Source organism: Capsicum annuum, chromosome 11 (assembly GCF_002878395.1).
Source record: "Capsicum annuum cultivar UCD-10X-F1 chromosome 11, UCD10Xv1.1, whole genome shotgun sequence".
NCBI lineage: Eukaryota > Viridiplantae > Streptophyta > Magnoliopsida > Solanales > Solanaceae > Capsicum > Capsicum annuum.
The window spans coordinates 10,748,060-10,759,891 of record NC_061121.1 but is presented as its reverse complement, the minus strand read 5'-3'; positions in this window follow the sequence as shown (position 1 = coordinate 10,759,891).

The window sequence follows — 11,832 nt, the reverse complement described above, 5'->3', positions numbered from 1 at the left end:
TATTTGGATGTTGTTATAAATATTATAGAATTTATTAAAAATTTAATTTGTTAAAATATAATTTTAATTTATTAATTTATTTTAATTTAATAATTTATTAATTGTAATTTATTAAACTTTAATTTGAAAAACAATTTTGTAAAAATCGACCACATGTGGTCGGTTTTCGTAATAATAAAATTATTAAGTTGATTAACCAGACCCGTCCTTCAAAATAAAACACAAAACACACGCATACACCTGACCAAACATAGCAACAACCACCAAAACCCACCAAACACACTTTTACGGATAAACACGCATTACACACACATAGCGATCTGGCGACAGCAGCTCGGCCAGCTTCTCCGTCGACTCCAACTTGTGAGTTGTTCTCTTCTTCTCTAACTTTCTCTTTCCCTCTCATTTACTAAGTAACACACACAAAACTCAAGTTACAATTTTAAGTCTTAAATATGTGAGTTGTATTACTAGGGATTTGTTTGATTCAGCTGCCGGAGCAAGACCTTATCTTATATTTTGATAATTCATTGTCGTTTTAATTGTTTTTTTTTTTTAATTTTTTAGGGGGAAAATCTTATTCCTATTCCTTAGCTCAAATTTTTGCTTGTGGTAATTTGAGTTTTGTTATGAGTTTTGTGGCATTTTGACAAAATAAGGAGAAATGTTAATTTTATCTATTACTTTCAAATTATCAACAATTAGTTTTAAAGTCCGAATGATAACAGTGCATTGTATGGTCCTTCAATTTCTGTTATTGTTGTTGTTAATCGGAATGAAAATCATAAATGTGATATCTTTTACTGAATTGTTGCAATTATTTAAACGAAAGATTATTCTTTCTAATAATTTTACTGTTAGACAGAATTCGAATTCGGAAAAAGGATTGCTTTGCTATTTTTTCAGTGACCACTTATCTCTTTCTCTTTAATTTAGGCCGAGCAAAGGTACGTTGATTTCTCTCTATTTTCTTATAATAAAGTCTTTAAATGTAGTTTAGTTTGGGATTGTTCGATGTAGAAGGCTTTGAAAGTCATAGGAATTTTATGACGATTATATGGTGTGAGAGGGACATGCGACGCGTCCACTTATTTGCTTTGTTACACTTGTTCAATTGTTTGACTTATTGTACTATAAATGAATATGTTTCTTGAAAGTGAATAAGTGTAGTTACTTAGCTTGAAGGTGAACTTTTATTTTGAATTTTGTTGAAGCGTAGGTACTTGAAATGTGAATTTTTTATTGTGAATTTTGATATGCTTGGTAATTTGGGAGGTGACTTAGTGATTTGAGAATATTGAAGTTTAGATACTTGAAATGGAAATTTTTGTTTTGAATGTAGTTTAGTTTGGCAACTTGTGAGGTGACTTGGTCACTTGAAATTGATTAAGTGTAAGTACTTGAAATGTGAATTTTTGTTTTGAGTGTGGTTTACTTTGGTAACATGTGAGGTGACTTAGTCACTTGAAATTAAGTGTAGGTACTTGAAAGGTGAATTTTTCTTTTGAATGTGATTTAGTTTGGTGACTTGGGTGGTGACTTAGTGACTTGAAATTGATTAAGTGTAGGTAGTTGAAAGGTGGATTTTTGTTTTGAATGTGGTTTAGTTTGGTAACTTGGCTGGTGACTTATTGAGTTGAAATTGATTAAGTATAGGTATTTTAAATGTGAATTTATCATTTTGAAGGTAGTTTAGTTTGTTGTTTTAGGAGGGGACTTGGTGACTTGAAAAATGTTGAAGTTTAGATACTTGAAATGGAAATTTTTGTTTTGAATGTGGTTTAGTTTGGTAACTTGGGAGGTGACTTATTCACTTGAAATTGATTAAGTGTAGGTACTTGAAAGGTGAATTTTTGTTTTGAATGTGGTTTATTCTACTAACATATGAGATGATTTAGTCACTTGAAATTGATTAAGTGTAATTAGTTCAAATGTGAATTTTTTATTTTGAATGTGGTTTAGTTTGGTGACTTGGGTGGTGACTTAGTGAGTTGAAATTAATTAAGTGTAGGTACTTCAAATGTGAATTTATCATTTTGAAGGTAGTTTAGTTTGTTTTTTTAGGATGTGATTTAGTGACTTGAAAATGTTGAAGTTTAGATACTTAAAATGGAAATTTTTGTTTTAAATGTGGTTTAGTTTGGTAACTTGGGAGGTGACTTATTCACTTGAAATTGATTAAGTGCAAGTAGTTGAAATGTGAATTTTTGTTTTGAATGTGGTTTAGTTTGGTAACTTGGGAGGTGACTTAGTCACTTGAAAATAATTAAGTGTAGGTACTTGAAAGGTGAATTTTTATTTTGAATGTGGTTTATTCTAATAACATGTGAGATGATTTAGTCACTTGAAATTGATTAAGTGTAAGTAGTTGAAATGTGAATTTATCATTTTGAAGGTAGTTTAGTTTGTTGTTTTAGGATGTGACTTAGTGACTTGAATATAATGACATTTAGATACTTGAAATGGAAATTTTTGTTTTGAATGTAGTTTAGTTTGGTAACTTGGGGGGTGACTTATTCACTTGAAATTGATTAAGTGTAAGCAGTTGCAATGTGAATTTATCATTTTGAAGGTAGTTTAGTTTGTTGTTTTATGATGTGACTTAGTGACTTGAACATGTTGAAGTTTAGATACTTGAAATGGAAACTTTTGTTTTGTATGTGGTTAGTTTGGTAACTTGGGAGGTGACTTAGTCACTTAAAATTGATTAAGTCTAGGTACTTGAAAGGTGAATTTTTGTTTTGAATGTGGTTTATTCTACTAACATGTGAGATGATTTAGTCACTTGAAATTGATTAAGTGTAAGTAGTTGAAATGTGAATTTGTTGTTTTGAATGTGGTTTAATTTGGTGACTTGGGTGGTGACTTAATGAGTAGAAATTGATTAAGTGTAGGTACTTCAAATGTGAATTTATCATTTTGAAGGTAGTTTTGTTTGTTGTTTTAGGATGTGACTTAGTGACTTGAAAATGTTGAAGTTTAGATACCTGAAATGGAAAGTTTTTATTTGAATGTGATTTAGTTTGGTAACTTGGGAGGTGACTTATTCACTTGAAATTGATTAAGTGTAAGTAGTTGAAATGTGAATTTTTGTTTTGAATGTGGTTTAATTTGGTAACTTGGAAGGTGACTTATTCACTTGAAATTGATTAAGTGTAGGTACGTGAAAGGTGAATTTATCATTTTGAAGGTAGTTTAGTTTGTTTTTTGGGGAGGTGACTTAGTGACTTGAATTAATTAGTTGAATTTGATTTTAATTTAGGTACTTTTTCATTTCGAACTTAGGTACTTGACATATGTACTTTTGTGAGTTGAACTAATTAGTTGAATCTGATTTATTGTGTAGATGGAACCTGGTTATAGCTGGATATATCAACGAAATAATGATAATAGAATGGGTCTTCGGGTGAAATTTATTGAAGGTTTCAGATGATTTGTTGAACATTCTAAGACACTTGATGTTTGGTCACGTTTTCAGGCTATTCATTGTCCTTGTGTTAGATGTGATGGTACAAATCTTTTAAAAGAAGAATTTGTGAAGGAACATCTTTATAGAAGGAGGTTTCACGAGGACTTTGTAAGATTGTGTACTATTAATGGTGATGTTGAGCAAAATAACGTTGTTGTTGGTGAAAGTAGTAGGTCTGCGAGGCATAATGAATATCAAGATACTAGGATGACAGAAATGGTGCACGATGCTTTTGGGATGCAACACGGGGGCGACTTTAGGGAAAATATCGAAGATGTTCCCAATAGAGAAGCGGACCATTTTTATGAACAACTGCATGTTGCTAGTCATTTTTTGTTTGACGGGTGTTCGCATTCTGGTTTGTCTGTTGCTGTTAGATTATTAAGTATTAAATCTGACTGAAATATTGCTGAAGGAGGAATAGACTCAATGATAGATCTTATTAAAGAGTTAGTTGACCCCACCTTAGAGGTTCCTGATTCTTTCTATAAGACAAAAAGATTAGTGTCAAAGTTAGGTCTCTCCTCGGTTAGAATTGATTGTTGTGAAAATGGTTACATGTTATACTTTAAGGAAGATGCTAACCTAAAGTCCTGTAAGTTTTGTCAGCACCCTCGATATAAGTGCGGTTGTAGTGGAAATAAAATTGTTATTAAGGTGATGCATTATTTACCTCTAATACCAAGGTTGAAGATGTTGTATGCTTCAAACAGCTCAGCTCCTCATATGAGATGACACAGTGAAAATAGAAGTCCCGCTGGTGTTATGTGTCATCCATCTGATAGAGAGGCTAGAAAGTATTTTGATGCAACTTATCCAGATTCTGTAGCTGAGTCATAAAATATTCGTTTGGAATTATGTGCGGATGACTTCTCTCCTTTTTCAGTTAGTGCTGCGTCATATTCATGTTGGCCTGTATTTATCACCCCGTATAATCTTCCTCCTAAAATGTTGATGACTAGTCCATATATATTTTTGAATTGTGTTGTTCCCGGCCCGCGTAATTCAAAAAGTGGAATAGATGTCTATTTGCAATCTTTAATTGATGAACTTCAAATTTTATGGTATGAGGGGGATGAAACTTGGGACATCGCACTTAAATAGAATTTCAATCTGCATGCATGTCTAATGTGGACTGTTAATGATTTTCCCGCTTATGGAATGTTGTTTGGGTGGATGATAGCTGAAAAGTTGGCTTGTCCATACTGCATGGAAAAAATAAAATCTTTCACATTGAGACATGGCATGAAAAATTCATGGTTTGATTGTCATCGTTGTTTCTTGACACCTAATCATGAATTTAGGAGACTCAGGAATGCATTCAGAAATAATAAAACGAAATATTATGGTCCACCTTCAAGGCTATCTGGTCATGACATCTGGGAGATAGTTCGATATTTGCCAAAAGTTAGTGAGGAATCATTGTATAGGTTTGATGGATATGGTGTTTCGCATAACTGAACTAAGAAAAGTATATTTTGTCAGTTAGAATATTGGTCAAATAATTTACTTAGACATAATGTTGATGTCATGCATACTAAAAAGAACTATTTTGACAACTTGTTCGACACAATTATGGATGTCTCCGGCAAGACAGATGATAATTCTAAGGCCAGACTTGACTTACCAGAATATTGCAAACACAGAGATTACACTTACAGGAGGGGCCCAATGGCAATGTTCTTAAGCCCAAGACTAGTTTTACATTAAAGTTGGACCAAAAGCGACAAATATGTGAGTGGGTCCAAAGTTTAAAGATTCCCGATGGATATGCCTCAAATTTGGAAAAGAGAGTTGATATGGCACAAGAAATCTTGCATGGAATGAAAAACCATGATTGTCATATTTTCATGAAACAATTACTTTCAATTGGTTTTATTGGTTTACCTGAAAACATATGGAAACTAATAGCAGAGATTAGTTTGTTCTTCAAAGACTTATGTGCCACCACAATAAAAGAAGAAAATTTGGCGCGAATAGAAAGTAATATTGTTGCTATCACTGACAAGTTGGAGAAGATTTTTCCGCCAAGATTCTTTGATGTGATGAAATATTTTCCCATTCATCTTGTGCACAAAACTCGACTAGGCGATCCACTTCAAACTAGGTGAATGTATCCATTCGAACGGTAAGCAATTGCAACATATTTAAATTCATACATATCTTTTTTTAATATAGTAAATATCTAATCTTAAGATTGTGTAGAGCAATTGAAAAATTGAAAAAGGGTTCCAAAAATAAACATAGGGTGGAAGGCTCTACAGTTGAGGCATATCTTGCAAGAGAAATGTCTCAATTTTGTTTATACTACTTTCGTGATGAAGTTGCTTGTTCAAGAAACAGACCAAATCATCATTAGGACGATGAGAATGAGCCTCATTTGAAATCGATATCAATTTTTAATCAATCTAGTTGTAAGCTAAAAAGACCATATTTCGCCGGCTCACTACCATGGAGCACAAATCAGCAACTTTGTATGTCTTGCTGAATTGCCCGAAATTTGAGCCCTCTCTAAAGTAAGGAGATTAAAAATTAACATATCTTATTTATTTACTCATTCCCTTAAGGAAACTAATTGTGTTTCACATGTTGGATGTTCAGTTCATTTAAGACTCAATTCCACAAAAATTAAGTGTATACATCCTTTGGAACATGGTTTACATATAAGGTTCGTAAGTGTACTAATATTTCTACAAATTTTAAACATTTACACATTCTTCAATTAACACACACACACACACATATATATAAAATATTTTTAGGTACGCCAGTCACCAAATGCAGCCGCATACGATCAGTTCTTGAGAGATATTTCTTTGGGACCAGTTGAAGCTCATATAATGTCCCATTGCACAGTAAATGGGTTTAAATTTTCCATCGAAGAACACTACAGAACAAGGAAAACAAACAATAGTGATGTTTGGGTTAAGGGTGATGATGATATTGATTACTTTGACATCATACACGAGATCTTATAACTGGAGTATGCTGGTTTCCCATTAAAAAAAATCATCATCTTTCGATGTAAGTGGTTTGATCCAAGCACAAGAGGCACAAGAGTACATAAGGAGCGTAACATTATTGAAGTGAAACACAATAGGTCGTATTCTGTTTACGATCCCTTTGTGCTAGCGCAAAATGCTAAAGAAGTGTATTGTGCTCCTTATTCGTTGTGCAGTGATAAGTATGATTAGTGGGTTATAATCAAAACAAAGCCTATAGGACGGGTGGAGGTTGAGAATATGTTGGGGACTGCGTATCAAAATGAAATGTAAATTGATCACCAGCTAGTGGACATTGACTTAGTGGATAGTTTGAATCAGTCAAAAAATATATTTGAAGAAGTTAATATTGCAGAAAAAAAGGTTGAATGGGTAGGAGATGAGGAAACTTTCGAAGAGGGTGGATGGTTTAGTTGAGAATCTTCAGAAGAGAAGGATTAGTTTGTGTAGGTTGTATTTATTATGTATTGATGTCTTTATTCTTTGACCTATTTACCTTTATGGTTCTTGTTTAAGATTGATATGTAATATACTATGTAAGATTGTTGTTTTCACTTTTTTCAAAATTTATATAGTAATAGAAATATTCTTGTCTATCTCGTGTTGTTGGAGCGATTTGAAATGTGAATTAGTAACTTGAAATTAGTTACTTGGAATGTTTTCTTATATATTCATTTTGTAGGAACTAACTACTTGTTAACTTTACATAATTTAGATGGCAGGTAGAGGTGACAAAGATAAGAAAAAATTGATCCTACAAAAACCAAAAAGAAAAACCAACCACCGCCTTATAAACGATCGAAAGGTATTCATATATCTGAGGGTCGGTTTGCTGACGCGCCAGCACGACCTCATATTCTAGGTCGTCGCAACATTCAGTTCCTACTCCTACGCATGTGAGACCACTTCATGGGTTTACACCAACTCATTCTGCTCCTATCATCATGCCACCGTCATCACAGTACTATCGAACGACCGCTAGCACATCCGAATATCTACCATCGTCAGTACCCTCTGCTAGCAGTCACCCACGTTCTCACAGTGATTCTCCTAGATCTATTGGGTTGTCAGATCTTCATCTTAGAGGCACTCCATTCGGTGTTTCAGATCCGCCCATGCTAGTGTATCCACTATCACTTGTTCCGCAGCTCGAAGACAGAGATGATTATCGGAGGCGTTATATTATTCTATATGAAATAGGGTAAGATTTCTAAATATATAGCATTATTCATTTTTCATTTACTATATTATTATGCTCTATGAAATCTGTTTGATCTTATGTTGTGGGTTTAAGCCGGATGCTGGAGTTGAAAAATTGCGACTAAATGCATTTGTCAGCACTTCAACGGCTATTGGACCAGTTGGTGAAAGGTTCCAGAAAACGAGAGAGACCAAATATTTAAAGAATTTCATATAAGGATTTAACTTATCAACTACTTAACACATTGTTAGAATAAAAGATTGAATATTATATTTTTATTTTTATTGTAGAAATATTACTGGCGGGATGACGCGAATGAATATGCTATAAGGAGGAATTTTATTGAAGAGCTAGATCAAGATTTAACGGTTTGTTGGATTATGCCAGAACCAACAGGGTACGACCATGGTTTATACTCAATCACATATGGTAAGAGTATCTTCGCTATTGGAATAGCGAAGAATACCAATTGTTGAGTGACAATGTAAAGAAAGTCAAGGCATCATCCAAGGATGGCTCTCTACATACTGCGGGTGCAATTAGTATGATTGTTGTGAAGGAAAAAATGGTATGTAACTTTTACAGTTTTAATTGTTTGTTTCTATTCAAATTTTTAATTATTTGAAAATTAATAATTTTTTCATATGCAGGAAAACAGTGGGTTGGAAGGTAAGACACGATGAGCTATTCGAGGAGACACATATGAAGAAGAAAAAGAACCCAACTGATGAAGCTGTCTAGGTTGAGCCTCATGCAAAAACTGCCCATGTAAGAATCAAATTTTGAATTTATGAATCTTTTTCTCAAAGTTGATATTATTCAAGTACAAGTACTTTAATATATTTTTACTATTAATTTTAACTTTACTTTGACTATAGGACAAATATATGCAGCTCGTTAATGAGTATCGTAGTACTCAGCCTCCTGAAAGTCAGGGCGACACAATACCTGAGCATGTAGAGGAGGAGTTATGGCAAGAAATTCTGGGTCCTGCAGTTAGAGGTCAGCTCTACGGATACCACAGAAAGTATTTTGGCGAGAATGTTAGGTCTTCATCCGGCCCTACATCCTATAGCTCATCAGTTAATAGAGAAACCATTGAATTCCTAAAAATTATGGTTTCTTAACTCACCGAAGAGCTTGTTGTACAGAGAGAGAGGGCGAAGGAAAAGGATGAGGAAACAGCATCATAAATCAAGATATTGCAGGAGAAGGAAAAGGATGAGGAAACAACATCATAAATCAAGATATTGTAGGAGCAGTTCAGCTCTTTTATTCGATCTGCAAGGATTCTTCCTCCATGTCCTGGTGATGCACGTCGGGCTGCAAAAGGTATAGATCCCTGGATGATATCAGTACAGATGAGTAATCAGATCTTGTGTGTTCGGCTGAGGATACGGAAGACGAAGACGAAGACAAAAACGATGATGATGAGTGGTAGTTTTTTGACTGTTGTATGTGTTGTAGTTTGGATTTGGACATTAGTTGTAGTTTTTACATGTTTGTATGTTTTGTATGTTTTTAGACTTGTATTGTATACTGCTTGTTTGAATGGAATGTAGCATATATACAGAGGCGGACCCATGTGGTTAGTCGAGGGTGCACGTGCACCCGGTAACTTTTTAAAAAAAAATTGTATATATATGTATAGATATCCTACTAAAGAGTTAATATATATAATTGTGCACCCTCAATAACAAAAAATGTTTGGGTGCACTGGTTCTGAACTCATATGCTAGCATCCTTTAGGCCCCGGCATTGCGGGTTCAATTCTTGATGAATGACCCTTTTTTTTCATTTACCTAACATAGTAACATTTAATTGCCACCAGCTCTATTTCCCAAATTCCCCCAAAAGCCAAACTTCCTGGAAAGTGAAAACTAGAATTACAATTTCAATTCTCCATTTGACCCTAACAGGTATACATCTCTTCCTTTTGTTTTTTTATTTTTTTATTTAACTTTGGATAATGTTAAATCATAAATGTTTTTAATATTTATTTGTTGCTTGAAAGTTAGTGTGTAAAATTTATTTGTATTTTTTTTCTCTTGCTTCTATTTAAGTTTATGGACTTTGATTAAAAATAAATAATTAATTTTATTTATATTCTCAGTGAATTTTTTATTTTATAGGAATTTCTTATTGATTCTTGTGAATTGAAAATTTGAAATGTATAAATATTATTTTCCTCAACCAAGTTCTAGTTTCAAAGACAATTCTCATCGCCTTAGAAAAAGCAAAAAAGGGCAAAAAAAAGCTTCAAGGTCCATTATATTTAAGCACAAATTACAAATAAAGCGTGAGATTTAACAAAAATAAGCATAAAGGAGAAAAAATATAAACATATGTTCAGTTCAAGACTAATAATATAAGCATCAAAGACAAATATATGAACACGGAAATTATTTTTTTTTTATTAAGTGAAATATCAATTGTTTAATGTTCGTATCTCCAGAAAAGTCTTATTGAAAGTATATCTTATAAATTAGAATCTAAAGTGCACATTAAACGAGGCGAACGGTCAACACAAATTTGAGTCTTTATTCAGAACTTATGCGCGCCTTTGACAATACTGGTGCACCCCCAGACTTCAAATCATGGGTTCGCCTCTGCATATATATTGTATGCTTGTTTGTTTGGCTGGTTGATAGAATGTATCATGTATAAGATTTTATTTTTAAAAAAAAATTATCAGAAAAATCGATATGCTACATTCCAGAAAACCGACCACATATAGTCGATTTTTCAAAAAAAATTCTAGAAAATCGACCACTTATGGTCGATTTATTATAATTAATTAATTAATTAATTATTAATATTTAAAATCAGTTATTTTTTAAAATTAATTAAATAAAAATACCAACCACAAGTGGTCAATTTTTTAAAATTAATTAATTAATTAAAATAAGACGATCACTTGTGGTCGGTTTTATTAAAATTAATTAATTAATTTAAAAATAAAACCGACCACTTGTGGTTTGTTTATTTTGAATTTTTTTATTTTTAAAATCTTTTTTTTAATTTTTTTAAAAATAATAAGGAATTTAAAAATATATATATATATATATATATATATATATATATTTAAAAATTTGATCACATATGGTCGATTTTTAAAAAGATACCACGCTTTTACCGACCACGCATTTTGATCGGTTGTGTGATCGAAAATGCAGGAAAACCGACCACATGTGGTCGGTTTGTGTGGTCGGTTTTTCTATTTTTTTTAGTAGTAAATAGAAAAAAGTTTCTTGATTTTTAGAGAACATTAAACAGTAAATTCTTCACTACTTGCTTCTATGCATTATATGAAACAGAAACAACCGCAAGGATGTTTCTTCTTAGTACATATAAATACTTCAAAATGTATATGCTGAATTTAGGATTATTTTTATTTGAGAAGAGGGGGCGGGTGGGGACAAATGAAGAAGATGAGATGACTTGGGTGGGGTTTTGGGGGGGGGGGGGGGGGGGGAGGAGGACTTGGGGGTTGGGGGGGGGGGGGAGGGCAAATGGAGAAGATGGGGGATGTCAAATAGAGAAGTTGACTTGGGGTGAGGGTTGTCGGGTGGATGGATGGTGGTGGAGAAGATGACTTTGGGGTTTGGAAGATGACTATGCTAGCTAATAATACAAACTGTGGAAACTGTAGATTATCTTTATGTATCCAAATTGTGCAAGGCAATGGAGTCGAAACTCATGCCTGAGTCATCGTCTTCATATGGATCCTGGGCATCCTGTAATTGTGCAATACTATCTTCTTCGTCTGATCTTGCTGAATTATTATCTGTATTATTTATCTCTGGCACAACTCTGTCTAGATTAGTGGGCCGTTCGTCTGGTTGTTCATTCATGTATTTATCTTGTGTCTGGTTGCTGAAGAATATGTCTAGCGTCTGTTTAATTATTGTCTCTATTGTTTCGTTTTTTCTCTTACATATTAAAGTCTTCTTTAAAGTACTATGTCCAGATCTTGTTAATTTAGCTTTTGATGAAGAACACCCTTCATCCTCACTTTTTGGCAAAGTGACAGCCATTAACGGATTTGATTTGTCTTTACCGGTCACCGTTTGAACCGGACTAGCTGTACCAACATCCGGTACAGTGAATTTCTGAGCATTTAGTGGGAAATGCACACCCTTCTCATTCATTTTTTGAGG